Consider the following 22,166-nt stretch of genomic DNA (forward strand, 5'->3'; position numbering starts at 1 on the left):
AACACATTTTTATCATAAATGGACATAAACAAGCATTGGGGACACACTTTGGTGAAATAAAGGACTAAAATGAGTCCAAAATCTCCAACTCAACAACACCCCAACTTAAATGATTTCTTATACTCAAGTAAATTATGATATAAATTAGTTCAACAAAGATGTCTACAAAAAGTGCTTTTTGAGAACTAATATGCAAGTGTTATTACAAGGCTAAATTCAAAGCTTACAACTTTCAATTGTGCATCAAATGCTTCATGGAATGACTAGTAGCTATCAATTAAAATACATGCTCACAAATGCTCACGGAGATGAAAAGTTATGCTAAAAAAGGTATTTAAGTGCCCTAACATCAAGAACTATTTTATGCTCTCACAAACCACAAGCAAGATATGACTTTAAGGAATCAAGACTAACTCTCACACTCTTGGTCACGACCCAAGCTAGATCCTAGACTTGACATGGCAAATAAGATCTCAAAAGATTCTAAAAGGGCCTGTTAGCATATCATAATTATGATTATCAAAGAAAAACTCAAATGTAGAAGATAAGTCCCAATTATAGAAATCTTGATAAAATAGAATCCAAACATAACATCCGAACAAAAAGGGGAAATACATGCTATGTCTGACAAGACTCTACTATATAAATAGGGGCATAGGACAAGCCCTTGCTTACCCAAACAATCAAAGACTTAAAATCATATAAAGAAAGATTAAGATATCATCATGGTTGCACCCTTGAAGCATGAGGACTCACCAAGTGATGTAGTGACAATAGCAATCCGTACTAGCCACAAGGGTGATGAGAAGCTTCAGACCCTACATTATGAGACAATGTAGGCAAACATTAGTATATGGAATGTACTAAGTATGTGAGAATTATTCATGACATGAATAAGAAATCATAGTGGGCATAAAATAAGATGCATGACCAAAAATACTTTAAGAGCTTCAAAATAAACTATATATCATGAGATAAGATCAATGCATCATTAGAAGACATCGTAAAGCGCTTTAAAAAAGCATAGTCATTTTGTGGGATATTAATTGTAACCAACAATAAGACCATGTGAGCTATAACATGAAATTCAGTATAACTCCTACACCAAAAAATGAGAGGCTACTTGCCAAGGTAGACTCTATACATTTCATAATGAGCTATTTGTATATCCACTTTCTAAGTCATTTAACACAACCTACGGGGGGCACGTATTTGGGACTAGAGATTAATACTAGAGACTTTCTTAGCAAGATGCCACCTCAAGCCATCTTGGTGGTAAGTAAAATTTCAATGGAATAGATAAAGTCAATTATCAAAATATAACATTAGAAAAGCCTTGAACTTTTGTATTTGATTATCTCATATAGAAGCCTCCATGTCTAATAGTGGTTGCTCTTCCCTATTCAATTTAGCTATTTCTTATGTTAAGTTAAAGCTTCCTTGAATAGGTCGTAGGTTAAGACTTTCTTCTTATTATTGCATTGTAAGGGGAGAGTCTCCCTCATTTAAAGATCCCTAGATATTTGTATCGAGAGGAGTCTTCTCTTTTAGGTGCTTAGTACCTAGGGACCATGGTATTCTAGTTTCTACTCTTGTGCAGGTACACTACAGAGTTGTAGTATCATACTTGGAATTCTTCAGCATCCAAAAACGTCCAACAACTTATAGTCGAGTTGATTATATCCATTAGAGCCCCTTGTATCTATCACATAGATTAAGAGGACTTCTTTTTGGAGCTTTGCATGGGGTTTCATCAACAAGAACCTCAACTACATCAACCAAATTTACATAAATGGGGCCTTCATGTAGTGTTGTTCAATTGTCTATTTTATCTTTCATTATCTAGAATGGTATACCTTTTTCTTATATTTATCTAAAGGGAGAGTCTCTCTTATTTAAATCTTTCTTAAAATTATTGTACTAACAGGAGTACTCTCTTAGATGCATAGTCTAAATTTACTCCATCTTGTAAATGGGGATAAGTCAAAGGATATTGACTACTCGACTTATGAACCACCATAGTTTCGGAGGTAAGGTTTAAGCCCTCCTTCTTGTAACTTTGTTCTATTATATTATGTTAAGGCTTGGGAGTGTTTAGCTCAACCCCTAACCACCACGAGGGGTGAGATCCTTGGATAAGGTCCGTTAAAAAATAAAAATAATAATCATTTACCAATCCACATCATAAAATCATATAATAATATATCCTTTAAAATCATGATTTATAATATAATTCATATAGACACTTACCTTTCTAAGCATCTAAATCTTAATTTCTTTCATATTGTGAGAAAATCTTTCACAATTCATTGATACTTACTTAAAAACATCCTTAAAATATACTTCATCATTTTTATAAAAATATACATAAATCCTTCATCAATTTCATAATCATAATTCATAGTTCATAGGTAAAATTTCAAAGCATAATACATGGGTCCTTATGAAATTAATTATAAATCATGTATTTTAGTCAAATCATGCATAATAAATTAGAATGACATCAATTGAATCATAATAAAAAGGTCCCATAATTATTTGATGTAAATCCTAGTTGAATTGGGTGAAATAAAACTTGAGCATTGATATCTTTTGGGACCCAGCGGATGGAAGGAAATTCATTGGTGAATTCCCACATACCTTGATATTCAAAGGCTAAAAGAAATGGAGGTTGAACTTGGAACCGTAGATTGATGGAGAAGAATATCTTAGGAGATAAATCCTTGAGCCTTAGAGAAATTTAGGAGAATAGAAGAGAATGGGGGGATTTTGAAGGGTTTGGGTAGTTATAGTGTAACGCACCAATTTTTTTCTAAGATAAGATCTAAACCATTCTTCATATGCATATATGGTCATTTATTCTTAATTTTTCATACATTTTAAGTTCAACTCTTTAGTGTGAAAATAGATTTGGAGAAGAATTAAGGTCACAAGAGTCCTCCAGCGCAAAGTTTAGTTAAAAACTTCCTTACCGATTGAGTTTTGATATAAGATTTTATTTGGGTCAACTTCAAATGATCATATCTCCAAAAATAAAAATATTTAGGTGGACCTTACCAATAAAATTAAAGTTCTATGAATCCCTTTTCCGAAGCCACCAAGTTTGCCTCATTTAGAGCTCAAAGTAAAAAGTTATAATCATTTTACCAGAGGCTATCAGAATAGAGTTTTTGAAGTCAATATCTACGAACATGAACTACGGATTGTAGATAGGGTCTACGAATAGTACTTTGCATGCGTGGAAAATGTCCTGAAAGTCAAATTTTGGGTTGTATTTCTACAGACCCAACTACGAGTCACAGAAGCATCTATGGGCCATAGTTTTAGCCCTAGAATCAAGTATAAAACCTCAAATTTCAGCCAAGTTTCTACGGTTGAATCCTATGGGATCGTAGAAGCTTCTATGGACCGTAGAGGACCTCATAGATGACTTTGGTAGTGTTTTAATAAAGGCTAGTTTGGTTTTTTCCAACCCGTTCTAAGCCTAAATGATACGCCCAAACTTACACTCCAATAAAGAAGTATAAAATTATCGTTATCAAATATAGAACCCAACTAGGTTGGGGTCAAATCCATAGGGAATGCAGAGGAAATAAGTCTACTAGCACTTATTTTCAGTTATAGTCACTATTTTTGAAAAGTAAAAATGCATAAAGTAAATTAGGATTTATTTGGTTAATTAGTAACAAGTATCAATGTTCGCAGTAACAGAGTAAAACAAACTTAAGTTGTTGAATAGTATTAGAAGGTAGCTAGGACTGTGTTTCCCATGTAATGCAACTCAGTAGACATCTCATATTGGTGATATTATTTTAATGCATCGCATGCAAAATCTAGCAAGTTATGTACATCTAAACGCCTTCTGGCCCATTAGATGAATTGCATTCTTTACCTTGCGATCTCAGAATGTATATCTAACTAACCCTTACTTTTCACCTCATAATACTATTCCTCCCAGGCTCAAGTTCTTAGACGAAAGTTTGTAACTTCAAATCTCCATTTTAGTTTTCTTTTCCTAAAAACCACCATCTCCCAAGCATGTAATGAATACAGATGGGTTTTAATGTGCGCATTCATTAAAAGGAAAATAAGAGGAAGAAAACTACAATGCATGCAAAAACAATGAATAAAAGTCACCTATATGTTTGCCTACTTCGTTATTTCATCATATTTCCACAATCCTAGTTATGGGGTTTAGCTACTCATATTCATAAGTAAAGCATAAAGAATTGATATAGAATTCATAGAATGGTACTTATGTTAATGCAATAATAAACATTGGATCAAAGAACGAATAACGAATCAAGAAACAAATTAGACTTGAATAGACGTTTTATTCCCAAAAAGTAATTCGAAATATGATTCACACGTTATTCAAGACTCAGAAAAAAAATTGTGTAACCTGTAAAATAAAACCTATGTGGGGTATTTATAAAAATCCTAAAAAAAAGTAGAAAAACTTAAGTAGGGCCAGGTTCATGAGCTGTGGTGTTGTTCATGTTCCGTGGAGATTTTTCGTGGTCTTTGCCTAAGCTTAGACTGCTCTTTGGATTCACCACTTCATATCCAAGTTCCACAATCCTTTCAAGAAACCATGGTCCATTCAGGGCCTCGTTGGAGACTTCTTGAATTTTTCCTCAGTGTTTTCTTCATGGGTAACATCTAAGACCTGTGGTACTTTGCAGGTCCCATAACCAGGCTCATGTGAATCTACTTTGGCCATCTCTTGTATACTTCTCAACTCCTCATTCAAGAACACAGTTCATGGCTTATACACTTCTCTAAGTCTCGTGAAGGGTGTCGTGGGGATTCACTTGGGTAAAACACTTTAGATAATTCATAGCATCCTCTTAAAAGCTAGCTTTAATAGGGTGTACAAGGGTTCAAAACCCATGGAGGCCCTCATGAATCTACAACTCTAGTTAGTCTTTGGACAAAATCAACATTTTAGCTCGACCTTTTACGCGACATAGTTTTCCTATAAAATAAACATAAAAGCACATCATATTTACAAACACATGCTTGAAACTCCTACTAATTCACCATTTTGATCATCAAAACTATTATAAATACGTGACACATCAACATCCTCAACTTAGGACCATTGTTTGTCCTCAAGCAATGACACCAAAACAAAAAAGAATGATGAGTAAATACAAATAACTATTAGAAGATATACATCAGCCCAAACACAAAGTACATGGCCCTCTCTTTTAACCAACTCAGCTATGTAATGCACTAACATTCCAACTAACTAAGAAGGATTGATTTATGACATTATACTACACACAGTCAACCAAACCAATGCAAACAATAATATACCAGTCAAGTTAGTAACCAAACAGTGCAGCCAAAATTCCCTCGCCACAAAGAAATCTCTTACATGATGTATATAACCAAAACAGAGACTGGAACGATATTACTCACGCTCTCAAACAAAGTTCATTCAATGCACATATACAAACAATAGGATTTCCTTAATTTCTACACTTTAACTTTTGAAAAGCTCTTTTAGGATTTTCTTTGCTTATAATGTAGGCTCGAAATCGATTAGGATACATTTAGGATATAAGTGGCTATTTCATCCCTCCAAGATGCTACATTAATTTAGCTACAACTTTTTCAACCCCAAACTTATGTTACCCCCTCTTTCTTCCTTTATTTATGCCCGGGTGTGGTTTCCGCTCTTTTTTTCTTCCTTTTTCTAAATGTCTCCTCGTTGCACTTGATTTTTATGCTTCTTTACACTTACTTTTCATTTTCCATTGGGCCACAACCCAAATGTTTTTTTTTCTCTCGTTATATATTTCTTTTCATACCCCAACTTTTTCCACTTCTTTTCATAGTAGTCACCTTTAACTTAGGCTTTTGCCTGATTTGAGGTGCACATTATCCTAGAAGGCACCTGAGCCAAGATAAAGATCTACTGTCCAACGAGGAAGGTGAATTGTACTATTTTGGAGAAAAGTTCTTTTTCAGGCTAACACTTTGGTCCAAAGGGTAAAATTTCATTTCATTAGTTGTTTTTAGGCCAAGTGACTATTTTCAACAATAGCCTATGATCCTGTCCTCATCAATCTATTCAATCATTTCAGTGAGACCAACCAGGAAAGTTTTAGCTTACAAATGCATCGTTTGAATTAGGGAATTCAACTCACATACATATGGCATGTATCTCATATTTTTCAGCACTAATCAACACAGTCATGTTCTAGCTAGCATTTGATAGACAAGTCAGTAAGTACAATATCCTATAAATATCCTAACAGGTCAATCTTCATAGTTTAGAATCAATCAAATAGCATTTTTCAAAATTTAGATAGGGGTCATTTTTATTCAATTCAAAACATCATGCGTCAAGTTCACAGGCTACATGCATACTTTAATAGACTAATTGTATTTACATAAAAAAAACCTAAACATTCCAATTCTACTAAATACTACGCTTAAGAGAAAAGAAACATGGCAACAAAAACTTCCAAGTGGACAGGATGCCCTGCCTCTTATCAAAAAATTGTGTAATGTTCCCAATAGATGTCAAAATTCTAAAAAGTAAATACAAGCAAAGTGATCATAAATGTGATGACCTATGCATTAGTAAGAGTCTTAGACGTAGAACCAGTGGTGGGTGGTGCACTCAATAATGTGGGCTTACCCGAAGGGTCATCTCCCATAGTAGGAGTGAGTGCCTGAAGGCACCTCACTAGTAGTGTTCTCAAAATTCTGGGTTGCTGTTGATCTTGCTCCTCTTGCTCTCTTACTTCCCAGTTAGAGGCACGTGCTACTTTTTGAAGGTACTTGGTCTAAGCCGTCTCATCTTTTGTTGCATCATCGGGAGGACTAGCCCTATCGCACCACTTCTTGCCCTTGCCCTTTCCCTTTTTATCAATCTCAAATATCGAAACTGTGCCCCATACCTCATCTAATTGAGTGGGATCAGGAGGGGCATAAAATAGCTACATCAAGATATAAGTAGCTATCAGATGGGTAGCAGTGGTGGACTTCACTTTCAGCATAGCCATGTTTTGATGTAGGGCTGCGAACTATGTCTGCACGGACTCGACCTATATAGTACTCAATATATCAATCCACTCTGTGAGGTAGGCCTCTAGGCCATCTATATGACTATGTAAGACAATAATCTCCTACCTGAGGTCGGTGCAAAATCGAGCCTCTGCCTGCTATATTTAGTATGGACTACCTATGGGAGACGCCCAATGACCTGGTACAGTAGCGTCATAGTTAGATGTTGATTAGGTTCAAAGAATGAAAGACAATCATATGGCATAATCACCACCATTCCAGTATGTGCTGTTGTCTCAAAAGGTTGGCACATGCCCTCGGGTTGCTTAGAAGCCTCACTAATAGGTGGGGCAATAGAGATCCCCTCTAAGGATGGAATGGTCGGTGGTAGAACCAATGTGATAGTGATAAGAAAGAAAGCTCTGGATGTCCTAACCTTGTAGAGGGAGTTATCGACATCCTTTATCAATGCAATATTCATGGACTTATTGACTATGGTGAGCTTATCTATGAACCGACAAATAGGGACTCTAGCCTGTGTGCATAAACTCTAAATCAAGCATGGAAAAGCCAGTTCAGCTTTTTCACTGAGGGATGAGTCTCAAATTTTGATCGCAATCAAATAACACACATTTAAAGCATGTTGATCCATGATACAAGTAACCAATAATGTCTAAAATAGGATAAGGGTATTATCATTGTCATGACCCAACTCTGTACGTCGTGAGTGGTGCCCTATTTCGATGCCCAGACATACCCATAGCCCCACTAAGTATGTTAGCAGAATAAAAAAATGAAGAAATCAAAAGAGATCATTAGAGAGCACACCAAAATAGGTGTAGCATACGAAGGCCATTAAGGCCGTCACTGAACATAAGCCCAAAACATATATACATCACCCACATCACAAGTCTATAGGCCTCTACAAAATGATATCCTAGTTATATGACGGGATAGGGCCCCGTCGTACCCTTAACCAACATGAACAAATGTACAACAGAAAAGTTAGTACCAAAATAAGGCTCCGGACAAAGGAGCACTGCTAACCAACAGGGTGGATGTCCTACGCGAGTAGATCAGCAAACTAAGCGTCTGTACCTGCGGGCATGAAATGCATCCCCCCCTGAAGAAAGGGGGTCAATACAGAAAATGTACCGAGTATGTAAAGCATGGATTATAATAAGTAAAGTCATTACTAGAGCATAATGTGCAAAAATGAGCAAAGTATCCAGAAATATCAAAATACTTATCATAACCACAGATAAGGTATGCAGAAAAATATATGCCATATCCGGCCCCATTATGGGACTCGGTGAACAAGTCGTGGTCGCCGCCCTATCACTGGCACCACAGCACATCATAACTCTAGAGTAGGGAATATCTCCATAACAGATCATGTCATATCAGATGGTCATATCAGATCATATCATATCATATGTGTCCATGGCATATCATAACTCCACAAATCCCATGTACAGGTCGTACCTACCCCCTCACATCGGGGCATGGCAAACAATGTAGAGAAGTACGCATGATAACAAATCCTGGCTTGGGCTCAGTGAAAGAAGCGTTGAGGCATCCACGAGTGGAGTAGTGAGAAACTAAATGCAATATAAAATGATATTTAAGACTCGATGGAATAATCAAAATGAGCTATTATTCAAAATCAAGACAAGAGTTATATCAAGTACCTTTTGAAAGTTACTATTGGTTATATCAAAATAGAACTTTTCGGAATCATATACACATATCAAGGCATAACAAATATCTTTTGGAAAATCAAGAAGTTGTCCATCCTAGCGGCTCTATGAATAGGAACTTCCTTGGAATCATATAAAAGTCATATACTTGCTTCATAAAAACCATGTCAACAAGGAAGATTAGCTTTACATATTTGTGCCCAAAACATACCAAGAGATAGAATAAGCTTAATACACTTATGTCGAAGGCATTCCAAAAGAAAGTCGAAGCCTTACATACTTATGCCAAAAATATGTCAAAAGAAGAAACCGTTAGCTTTACATACCTCTTATGGATTACTCTTAACATATTCGCCTCATCGTCTCTTGAACCTATTTAACATGAAAGAAATACGAGCATCAACAACCCTCAACTTTCCAGTATCTTATGTTACATACGAGTATTCATAGAACTCATCTACTCGCTCTCCTTCTCGACTAGTTCCTTAGTTAGTTAAGGAGTTAATGGAAATCGAGCAGCACCTCCTCTATAACATGCCCTATCCGAATTTACAATTAGATCCCTAATAACTACAGCCAATAAAAAACAACAACCTTTAGCTCATATACAAATAAAACATTGCAACATTACACAACATAAGCTCCAAACAACTTGCTGAAAATTACGATACCAAAATAGGGTTTCTAGTCTTTATTTCGTAAAACCTTTAATTGTATGAAATGAGGGGTCACGTGGCTGGAACCAGAAGCCCACACACCTATTTTAGAATACTTTTAGTCCCTGCAACACACCACCACACACCTGCAGCAGCACACCACAAGCACAACACCTTGCTTCGACTACAACTTAACTATAGCGACTCCAATTTAGTTTGTTTCAAACGTCAAGAATATTTATGGGATTTTCATATTTCCAGCAACTTAAACAACATTTAACACACTTCATAACAACACCACAAACCCCAAATTAAAGGAAAGGGTCTTACCTTACCCAAAATTGGCCAAAACTTGCCAAACCTTGCCTCGGAGGCTTTCTAACGCGACTGAAAAGTAGTGGACTGCTTGTTACCCTTCCTTGCTGCCCCAAATCAGTAATTTACATCACTAAACACTATTATATAACTGTAGAATACCTTAAATAATTAATTCACAGAGAAAAAACCGGAGCCTTACCTCCCTTGGACCAAACCCGTAGCTCCCTTAACTCTCTTGTTCTTGGTTCTTTTCTTTTCTCTCAACTTCTAAGTAGTAAAAGATAGGTTTGTGCTGAATTAGTAGTAACTATCAGTCTAAAATAGGTACGAACCATAGTCCACCAAAATTTGGCTACGAAAGTCAGGACGCCTTCGTAATCAACTGTCTCTGATTTATCACCCAAGATGCCTCGGCACCCTCGTTAGCAATTTGCTATGCTATCCATCTTTAAATGTCGGTCCAGGAGGTAGGATCCTCCATCATTTCCTCATGCATCACCAAGTAGTGAATGTGCTCATATAGCCCCATCGAATGTGGAGTGTAGTCTGAACCATGCAAGAAATAGAGGGTAGTTGCCTCCAAAATGTCGACCCAAACACCCCTCATTTGGACCTCCTCCAAAGGTGGTAGATTTAAAGCTAAGTCATTTTTCTTCCATAAGGACTTGCCAGTGATAGAGATTAATAGTATGGCAACATAGAAAGCATGGAATTCATGTATGATCTACTCAGCGTAATAGCCTTGTTGCTTGCTCATCCATTCAAACTGTTGGAGGTCGAACACTTCTTTGATGTACTAATGCTAGGTTGTCGGTGATAACCTGAATCTCCAGTATTATATCCCATGTGCTGAGGTTGCTAGAAAATTTAGGTAGGCCATTGTAAAAGATCTATTGGGCCCCCGGCTAAGTCCAACTAATTCTCAAGAAATTAATAAGTGCTCTTCGGGCGACTTGATCAGATTCCCTAGTAGCCGCAAACAGTTCAATGTTGTTGTCGCTATCAACTTTTTTCACCACTGTCAGAGCCACTAGCATTGTCTATGGACTTTTCCTCGTCAATATTTTCCTAATTTCCCAAACTTGTTGCACCCTCTTCTAACTGGGAGTGCACGGTTTTAACCTCAGCAGTAGCTTTAGTTCTTATGGTATTTGGTGGGGGAGACTGTCATGGTGCATCATACTTCAGAGCCTCTAAATACATTAATTCTTGACTCATGATCTGAATTATTATCCAATTCCTCGGATGGTGAATCATGTAATCTAGACATAGGAGTCTTGCGTTTGGGTCCCATTATACCTACAGAAGAGACGAATAGTTAGAATTTTAGTAAAGAAAATGTGAAAAATTTATTGGGTACTCAGACTTCCCCAAAATTAAACAAACATGACAATGTCCCTTAAGAATGACGACTCGTAATCCATCATAGGGCAATCACACGCAACGCAAAATTAAAAACATAATTTTGGTATTTTTCCAATTTTCCAAATTGTTTTATCCTTTTTAGACCGGTAATCTTCACTGGCCGTTAAGAGTTTCACAGCCCATAGATGGCATCGTGGAGGGTTCTAGTGAGTAGGTGTAGGAAACATGTTTAAAATTTTCTCTAAGTGTTTGATCACGGATCACTTGAACTTCCTGCCTTGACCTAGGCCTCACATCGATGCCTCAACAGTCCATAAAGAGGTTCACATTCCGTAAATCCTTCTATGGTCCTTCACTTAGGAAATTTTCTCAATGAGGGGACAAAGAGAATATAATGGTCCGTGAAGTGCAATATAGGTCGTGAACAAGCCTTCATACCCAGGCACTTCAGTTCAATGCTAGTGGTCTATTGCCTCGTTCCTAGACAGACATCATACACACAAATTAGGCACACTATCAATCAAACTCCCTTTCAATAACCTTTTTTAACATGAAGATCGATCCCTAACCCTTAAAAAAAGAGGTAAAATAGCGAGTTCACGAGGGAACTTACTTTTACTTCAAAGTGACACAATTCAAACAATATAGAGAATGGAGAAGGAATTCATCAGATTTTGACACCCACACTATAATGGAATATATTTGAAATGGGGGAAACTGATGGGTGTGCAATTTGGAGTTAATTTCATGATTGAGAATCAAAGAAAGGGTTTGAGTTGGAGGGGGATTGAGAAATGACCCGTATTCGGTGGCTTTTATGGTTCATGAAGGTTTCTCATGAAGAGAACCACAGGTCATGGTCCCCTCCGTGGTATTGGCCTTAGAGAAAATTTTCAAGAACTTAGCTGAGGATTCATGGAAGGGTAAACGGTTTGTGAAAATTTCCACAAGCCGTAAACTCAACTAAGAACCTGAAGCTTTTATATTCCTGTTGCGTTTGCCCACACACCACGAGCTGTGGTGCATTACAGAATCCATATAGTGGCCCGTGTTGAAGTGCCATGGGTCATCTTTCTGAGTTTTCTCCTTGGTTAGATTCCTTCAATCACATAACAAACTGTGACACTATAAAAACTTCAAAAATAAATATTAAGCCTAACTATTATAAGTACAATCCTTGGGTTGCCTCCCAAGCAGCACCTGATTTAATGTCACGACACGAAGTTGATCACTCAAATACTCAGACTTCATCAAGGTTCACCGTGGGTTTCCTCCCATGAATCGCCTGATTTAACATCATAACATGATGCAGGTTCCTTGATTACTTAGACTTCATCAAGTTATAGCTTTTCGACAATCTTTGCTTCTTCCTTTTATCCCAAGTACAACTTCACCCACTGCCCATTCACTTTGAACTTGTTCCCATCTTGTGCTTCAATCTCGATTGCACCATGTGTAAATACTCATGCTATGGTAAAAGGGACATACTATTTTAACTTTAACTTTCCCGAAAACAATCTGAGTCTTGGATTAAACAACAACACCAAATCACTAAGGCAAAACTCTCTTTTCTCAATACACCAATAATGGTATAACTTCATTCATTCTTTGTACAGAGCTTCTCTCTCATATGCCCTTAGATAGAACTCATCCATCTCATTGATATTTTCTAACCTCATATTAGCAGCTTCGCTCCAACTCAGATTCAACTTCTTGAGTTCCAATAATTCCATGTGTTCTAAATCTACTCACATATGACATGCCTCTCCAAACACTTACTGATATGGTGACATACCAATGGGTGTTTTGAAAGTTCTTCGGTATGCCTATAGTGCTTCATCAAGCTTCCTCGACCAGACAGTTCCTTTTACATTCACAGACTTGGCTAATATCTCCTTAATTTCCCTATTGGACACTTCAACTTGTCCGTTTGACTTAGGATGATATGGAGAAGCCACTTTGTGCTGCTTCAAACCATATATTTCTAATAGAGTCTGGAATATCTTATTGCAAAAATGGGAACTCAAATCACTGATGGTTACTCTAGGGGTGCCAAACTTGGAAAAGATGTTCTTCAAAAAACTAGCTACACCATTACTCTCATTGTCTGCCAAGGCAATTGCTTCAACCCATTTAGAGACATAGTCAACTGCAACTAGAATATGCTTCATCTTATAAGAACTCAAAAATGGCCCCATGAAGTTGATTCCCTAGACATCAAAAGCTCAACCTCTAGAATTGGAGTTATAGGAACCTCTTGGCACCTTGATATTGCACCTTGCCTTTAGCATTTATCACAACTTTTTGCCAGATCATATGTTTCTCTATAGATGGTGTTCTAGTAATAACCACATTGGAGCACCTTTTGAGCTATTCGAGCTCCACTATGATATCCATACACTAGACAAGAATGAAAAGCCTCAAGTATACTCAAAATCTCAGCTTCTGGCATGCACTGCTTGATTAAATTATCAACACACATTCTAAACAAGTGAGTCTCATACTAGAAATACATGTTCACATCATGTAAGAACTTATTTCTCTACTGGAACGTCAAATCCTCATGCATCATATCACTAACCAAGTATTTGGCAAAGTACGCATACCAAGGAATGAGGTCAAGAGTAGAAGTTGATACTTGCTCATCTAGCCATCAATCTCAAGCTCATCCACATCTCTTTGCTAAACTTCTAACCTCGACAAGTGGTCTGCTACCTGTCTTTCACAACCCTTTATATCCTTGACTTCAAATTCAAACTCTTATAGCAAAAGGACCCATCTGATCAACCTTGGCTTTACATTTTTGTTTGTTATTAAGTACCTCATATTTGTATGGCCAGTGTGCATTATCACTTTTATACCCAAAACATATACTCTATCTTTCTTAAAGGCATAAATAATTGCTAACAACTCCTGCTCAATGACAGTATAGTACTTTTGGGCTGAATTTCGTGCCTTGCTTGCATAGTATGTGGGGTGAAAGATCTTTTCATGTGTTATTCCTAGCATAACCCCAAAAGAGACACCACTAGCATCACATATGATCTTGAATAGTTCAGACTAATCTGGAGCTGAAATCAATTTCTCTTTTAGACACTCGAATGCCTTCATGCATGCCTCATCAAAGTAAGCTTCACTTCCTTCTCCAACAACTTACACAAAGGATGTAAAATTTTAGAGAAGTCCTTGATGAATTGCCTATAGAAGCCTTCATATCCCAAGAAACTTCAAATGCCCTTCACTGAGATAGGAAGGGAAAGCTTCTCAATAACCTCAATCTTCACTTTGTCCATCTCTAGACCTTTCTGAAAAATCTTGTGGCCCAGCACTATACCTTTTCTAACCATAAAATGGCATTTATCCTAGTTAAGAACCAGGTTTTCCCCTTTATATCTCTACAATGCCCTACTAAGATTGAACAAATAATTATCGAAAGTATCACCTATATCAAAAAAGTCATCCATGAATACCTCCAGAATATCCTCCACCATATTTGAGAAGATAGACTTTATACACCTCCGGAATATGGTGGGTGCATTACATAGTCCAAAAGGCATGGCTTGAATGCAAAGGTACCATATAGATATGTAAAGGTGGCTTTATCTTGATCCTCTAGAGGTATCAAAATCATATTGCAGATAGAGTACCCATCTAGAAAGCAATACCAACATCTACATGCCAGTGTGTCTAGCATATGGTCAATGAAAGGCATTAGGAAATAGTATTTCAAGGTCCACTTATTGAGCTTTCTGTAGTTCATGCAAACTCATCATTCTCTGATCGGCCTCAATGGAACCAACTCATTCTTGTCATTATAAACAACCATCATACCACCCTTTTTGGGACACATTACACAGGGTTGACCCATCTGCTGTCTGAAATTGGATAAACCACACCTATATCAAGCCACTTAATAATCTCATTCTTCATCACCTCTTGCATAGATGGATTTAATCTCTGCTGATGCTCAATGATAGGAATGTAATATTCCTTTAATAGAATTTTATGAGTGCAGATGCTTGGGGGTATGCCTATGATTTCAGGAGCGGTCCAATCAATTGCTTTCTTATATCTATGCAAGATCTCAACTAGTGCTCTAACTATTTTTCATTCAGATCTGCTGCAATAATGACTGGCAAAGTGTTATTCTCACCCAAGAACACATACCTTAGATGACCTGGCAACTCCTTCAACTCAAGTATAGGTGGCTCCTCAATGGATGGTTTGGTAGGAGGACTTAGTCTATTTTTCAGATCAAGATCTAGCTTTTTAGGAGCATAAGAATGCGATCCCATGCCTTGCCAGTCATTTACTGTCTCATCGTACTCTTCTAAGCATTCACCTTCAAAGTTTATGAACATAGAAGCCAAAGTCTCCACAGCAAACCTTTCCTCAATAAATACATTTATGACCGCTTTATCAGCTACATTGATCACGGACATTATAGTCATGTCTCCTGGCTTCTTTATGGACTTGCATATATTGAATTTGGTATCCTCATTATTCATCTTGAAGGTGAGCTTGCCACGTTCCATATCTACCAAAGCTTTGTATGTGGCAAAAAAGAACCTTCCCAAAATTATGGAAACCTCAAAGTCTACTTCGTAGTCCAGGATGACAAAATCAACAGGGAATAAAAACCGATCAACTTTCACCAGCACATTATATAGAATTCCCATGATCCTCTTCACTAATCGATCAACCATTAACAACCTCATTATAGTTGGTTTGGGGGCTCTCAAGCCAAACTATTTGTAGATCCCTAGTGGTATGAGATTACTGTTAGCTCCCTAATAGCATAAAGTGTCAGAACCTGAGCCTAGGTCCTAGACGTGACACGGTGAGTGAGACATCCGGAGGTAGCTCACCCAAGCCTCTTAACATTCATTAAGCTTTTCATAGGTAATGAAATTCAATAATAAGCGAACTAAAAGGGATAACGGGACTAAGGAGTATGACATAGAACAAGAGTCATTAACAACATTAAAAGTATCATCTATTTGTCCAACAATACCTCTACATCCTTAGACTTTGCGAGGGATAAAACATATCCCTAGCTCACCCTCAAATGTAAATCAAAAGTACCAAAAGTAATCCAATAGTCTATACATTATATAAGCTATAAAAGATAAGAATGTTGTTCCCATAACATGGAAACTCACCAAGTAGTAGTAGCCTTCAACGATCGAGCATAGCCATAAAGAGGAGAGTGTGGAGTAACGTCGGTTCCTACACGGTGATATCATGTAGGAAAAGAGTATATGTTAGTACTTTGAATGTACTAAGTATGTGAGCATTCAATATAATAAAGAACCTTAAGACATTTATAAGTAAAATATATAAGTGAATGCATTCATGAGAAATCATCATATGTAACATTAAAACATTCATTTTTGTGGGAAGATAACTGTATTTAAGACCATGTGAGTTATTACATGGAATCCAACATAACCCCATACGTTGGCACGGGGAGGCTACTTGCCAGGTAAAACTCCGTCAATTTTAATCATATCTTTAACTTTAACTTTAAGGGTTAATCGTGGATCCACTAGCCTAAATTGCCTATAAGGGATCCTATATTGGCGCATCGTTAATGCAACATGAGACTTTACTTAAGGGCCCCTTAGGTTGAGTCCACATCCACATGCTACTTTTGGTGCTAGGTCAATCCCATGGAATAACATTTAGATATCCTAATAACATAAGCATTCATACAACTTTAGACATCAAATCATTATTCGATGGAATAGCTCATTAAAACCTTTCATTTGATTCAAATATGTGATAATTGTCCTTATCACATTAAATCCATTCTTTGTCTAAGAAGCTCTTTTTTCATCATTTAATTATTTTATAAGACTCCCTTAAACATAAACATTTATTATCATAAAACCTTCATTTGGAGTCAAAGCTTTCAATTCACTTCACATCAACATAACAGAAACTAGGTGGGCTCATTTCATTCATCTTTCAAATACATTTAACATGAGAATGATGGAAATGCATCAATTAAAATATCTAAAATCAATCCACCATTTACACTTTAAAACTACTTCTAAACATTTATATAGGAACTTGATAAATCATTCATTTCATGAAACTGAGAGCCAATATATACCAAAATAGGTAAGTAAGCTTCAAATAAACTATAATCTATGCATTTGAAACCATCATGTAAAAGCCTATAAGATTTCATCATTTAAAGTTCAACATAAGTTAAGAAAACATTTGGACTCCATAGGTGAAGGAACCCATGGATGAAACCCACATACCTTGGGGAAACAAAAATCCTAATGAAATCTTAAGAAGGAATGGAGACTTGAAGATGCCTTGAGATGAAACCCAAACTTGGCTTGAAACTCTTGGGAGAATTTGAGAAGAGTAAATTTGTGTGTCTTGAGTCTAAGTATGAGAAATGAGGGTTTGAAGAGTTTATGGCTTTTATATAGGTCAATTCAGCCCCCTAAACAACCACACTCCAATATTAAAACACAGAAAAAGACCAAAATATGCCTTTTAAAAACTGACCGGACTGGTCTTATAGGGACCATTCACGGTCTGTGGTGCTCACCATGGCCCGTAATGGGGTCTTATGGTAAATGACTTGGAAATTATTTTTGGAAGTTTTCAGGTAGGTCTTTAAACTTTCTCCATGGAAGCTTCACGGTCCATGGAAGGCATCACGGTTCGTGAACTGTGGCCGTGGTGCAGGTCCTGTAGGTGGACTTAGAAGAGTGACCATAACGGATCACACCATGGTCTGTGAATAGTTCCATGGAACGTGGTGGTCATTCGTGGTTCTTGCTTTGGAAAGTTTCTTGGGGCCTTAGGGGAGGGGTAACCATAAAGGGCTTCACGACCCGTGGTGCACACCACGGTCCGTGGTCCTTCATCGTGGTGCCTTCCCTATAGGTTTGAGCCTGTGAACCACCACTACGGCACCCCACCATGAGTTGTGGTACTTTCTATAACTCATGATTTGGTCGACACCTAGTGCTAGTTTTTTTGCATTTCTCGAGAATCCATCCTTTGCTCCTAGGTTTAGGACCTTCTAAATTTTTGGGGTCTTACACAAAGCCCTTGCAAAGTTCAATACCCCAATGGTGCACGGGATGGTGAACCCGTCTGGATCCTCTTTATTCTCAACCAATAACATTGTAGCGATGGCACTACAATGGTGTAGGTTATCAATGGGCTCAAAAGTAACTATCCACTTCTTTGTATCCATTTCCTTTATGAATTTCGCATAACCCGACATTTTCTCCAATCCTTTAACTAATGGGATATTCATAGGTAGTTCTTTCAGCATAGTAATAAATTTTAAGAAATTGCCATCCTCAACCTTCTTTTTTAATCTTTGTGGGAATAGAGGGGTCGGTTTGTGAATCGGTGGCAATGGTTGTACTACCTCTACATCAACTTTCTCTTTGTCATTTTCTTTGTTCTTTAGCTTTGTCTTTACTATCATCTCATCAGCCTCATCATTATCATCCACAAGAATAGTATCATTTGCACCACTCTTTTCAAGCCCATTAGTGTCTCTGCAACATCATTTTCCTATTTAATACCTACAGGAGTTGGTCTAGAAAGCATTTTGCCACTCCTTTTAGTCATTTCCATACATTTCTCATCTTTCCTCGAGTTTTGCATAATGTAACTAGGAAGTGTGCCATTTTTCCTCTAATTAAATGCTGATGATAACTATCCTATCTGATGCTCTAACGTTTTAATAGTAGTAGAGTGTGAATCCATCATTTGACCCATGTTGGATATATCGCATTTAAGTATTTGACACCAGCCTCAGTCAATTAATCTTTTTGCAATACCTTATCCAGTATATCCTCCATCCTTAAAGTTCCAGTACCATTCCCAACTCGATCTCTATTCCCAGGAAGCACATAGACACCGCTTCGATTGTTACTAACGTTATCTTTGTTTTCTAGTTACCTTGATCGTATTTTCTAGGACAATCATAGTATACATCTTTCTAAAATTTTCGACCTTGGTTTCTAGGGTTGTAATTTCGAAAATTCCCCTAGTTTTTTAGATACTTAGCTTCCTCATACAAGTCTATCTCTGGCTCATCATACCTATTTACACCCCCAACTGCATTTACTTTCTCAGAACCTCAAAGTAGTAAGCGTTTGGTTAGTAAATCCATTTTGGTTTTGATGTGAGCCATATCCTGATCTTGCTCTTCTTCTCTCCTTCTCTGCTCAGCCAACATCTTAAATGTGTATCCCATACTTTCTATCTTAGACTCTCTCATATACCATGCTCTGCTAGTCTTTAAAACTTGGTCCAAGATAACTGATGCTTTAGAGGAAGCTTAGACATAAATGATCCACCACAAGCTTTGCAGGATTTTTATAATAGCTCCATCAAGTGATTATCAATGAGATTATGATTCGGACACTATTTCAACTTCACACTAAATCTCAACCATAATTCATGTAGTGCTTCATAGGATAGTTGCTTGTGTGCATTGAACTCATTTTTGATCTATAACTTCATTGAAGGAGTAAAGAATCACTATAGAAATGCTTCTTTCATCTCTCTCCAGTTGGTGATGGAATCATGCAGGAGCTCATTTGGCCTCTTAATTGCTTTCCTAGGAAGAGATAGTGGAAATAATCTCAAATGGATTGTTATTTTGTTAACTCTGAGGATATCAGAAGAGTTGCATATAGCAATGAATTTCATTAAGTGTTGATGTACATCATCTACAACTGCTCTTGTAAATAGTCCTTTCAAATTCAGGAGCTGAAGCATGGTGCTAGTAATGATGAACTTCATGCCTGGTGGTAGTGGAGAAATAACTATAGCCCCAGTGGCTCCAGCTCCATCCATATCTAGATCATCATCCTTCGAAGAAAACTCAATGGGTCATTGTTTTCCTCTACCTCTTGGCACTGGATGACGATTTTGAGGTTCCAATTTTTCTTCCACATCTTCCTAATCTTCCCCTAGATTATCATTGTTACTATCGTTGGCTCTAACTTGAGCCTCTGTGAGTTCTCTTGCCCTTTGTGATTCATGCTCTTGCACATTCATATTTTGAATGGGATTTTATAGCTCGAGATCATAAGAGATCAGTGGTTCACTATTACTTCAGGTATTGGGCATGCACAAACTTGTACCCTACACAAAGAAAAATAAGAAACAAAAATAAAATTAGGAAATAAGAGTACAAACTGAAATAACTACTAAAAGAGTATTTCAAAGTCGTATTCTCCGGCAACGGTTCCAAAATTTGATACACCCAAACTTATACTCCAACTAAGACGTATAAAGTGATCGCTATCAAATATAGATCTCAATTAGGTTGGGGTCAAAACCACAGGGAATGCAGAGGAAATATGTCTACTAGCATTTATATTCAGTTGTAGTCACTATTTCCCAAAAGTGAAAATGCATAAAGTAAATTGGGCTTTAGTTATTTAATTATTAACAAGTATCAATGTTTTCAGTAACAGAGTAAAATAAACTTAAGTTATTGAACAATAAGAGAAGGTAGCTAAGACTGTGTTCCCTATGACGTGCAACTCAGTAGATGTCTCGTATTGGTGATATCATTTCAATTCATTGCATGCAAAATCTAGAAAGGTATGTAAATCTAAATGCCTTCGGGCCCTATTAGATGAATGTTATTCTTTACCTCTCAGTCTCTGAATGTATATCTAACTAGCCCTTGCTTTTGACCTTAGAATACTATCCCCTCCCAAGCTCAAGTTCATAGATAAAAGTTTGTAACTTCGAATCTCCATTGTAGTTTTTTTTCTAATCACTACGCTCTCCCAAGCAAGTAATAAATACAGGCGAGTTTTAATGTGTGCACTCATTAAAAGTAAAATAAGATGAAGAAAACTACAATGCATGCAAAAACAATGAATGAAAATCACCTATATGCTTGCCTACTTTGTTATTCCGTCATATTTCCACAGCCCTAGTTATGGGATTTAGCTACTAATATTCATAAGTAAAGCATCAATAGTTGATAAAGAATTCATAGAACTATACTTACGTTAATGCAATATTAAATATTGGATCAAAGAAAGAATAACAAATCAAGAAACGAATAAAACTTGAATTGATGTTTGATTCTCAAAAAATAATTCAAAATATGCTTCACACGTTGTTCAAGACCCAAAAAATAATGAAATTGTGTAACCTATAAAATAAAACCTATGTGATTATTTATAGAGTACCAAACTAAATTCTAAACAAAATAGGAAAACTTAAGTCAGGACAGGTTCACAGTGACTGTTCATGAGTCATGGTGTTGTTCATGTTCCATGGAGACCTTTCATTTTCTTTGCCTTATCTTTGATTGCTTTTTGGGTTCACCATTTCACGGACAAATTTCATGATCTTTCCAGGAACCACGGTCCGTTCAGGCCTCGTCGGATTCTCCTTGGTTTTTTCCTGTATCATCTCGATGCTTTCTTCATAGGCAATATCTATGACCTGTGGTACTTTTCACATCCCATATTCAAGCTCGTCGGAATCTCCTTCAGTCATCTCTTGGATCCTTTTTAACTCCTCATTGAGAAACACAGTTCACAACTCATACACTACTCTACATCTCATGAATAATGTTGTGGGGATTCACTTGGGCAAAACACTTTAGATAATTCAAATCATTCTCTTAATGGCTAGCTTCCATGGGGCATACAAGGGTTCACTAACCATGAATTACCTCATAAATCCACTATTATAGTAAGTCTTTTATCAAAATCAATATTTTATCTCGACCTTTTACATGACTTAGTTGTCCTGCAAAATAAACATAAGGGCACATCATATTTACAAAGACATGCTTGAAAGTCACACTAATTCACTGTTTTGAGTGTTGAAAGTGTCATAAATACATGACACATAACTAAACCCTGATGATTTTACACCTACTAGGGTCTTTATCTTTATTATTCCTTCGATTTACACTCATAATCACTCCCAAGTCGAGCAAGATTCAAGCGGAGAAAAGCTAGGGTTTCGAGCGTCTTCTTCAAAGCTTCTTCAAGAACTTCATTGTTCTAGGTATGTAAGGCCACTCAGAGTGTTGTACTAAGTTCGTCCTCACGTCCTACATCTAAATTTAGTC

This window comes from Solanum dulcamara, chromosome 11, assembly GCF_947179165.1.
Source record: "Solanum dulcamara chromosome 11, daSolDulc1.2, whole genome shotgun sequence".
Classification (NCBI taxonomy): domain Eukaryota; kingdom Viridiplantae; phylum Streptophyta; class Magnoliopsida; order Solanales; family Solanaceae; genus Solanum; species Solanum dulcamara.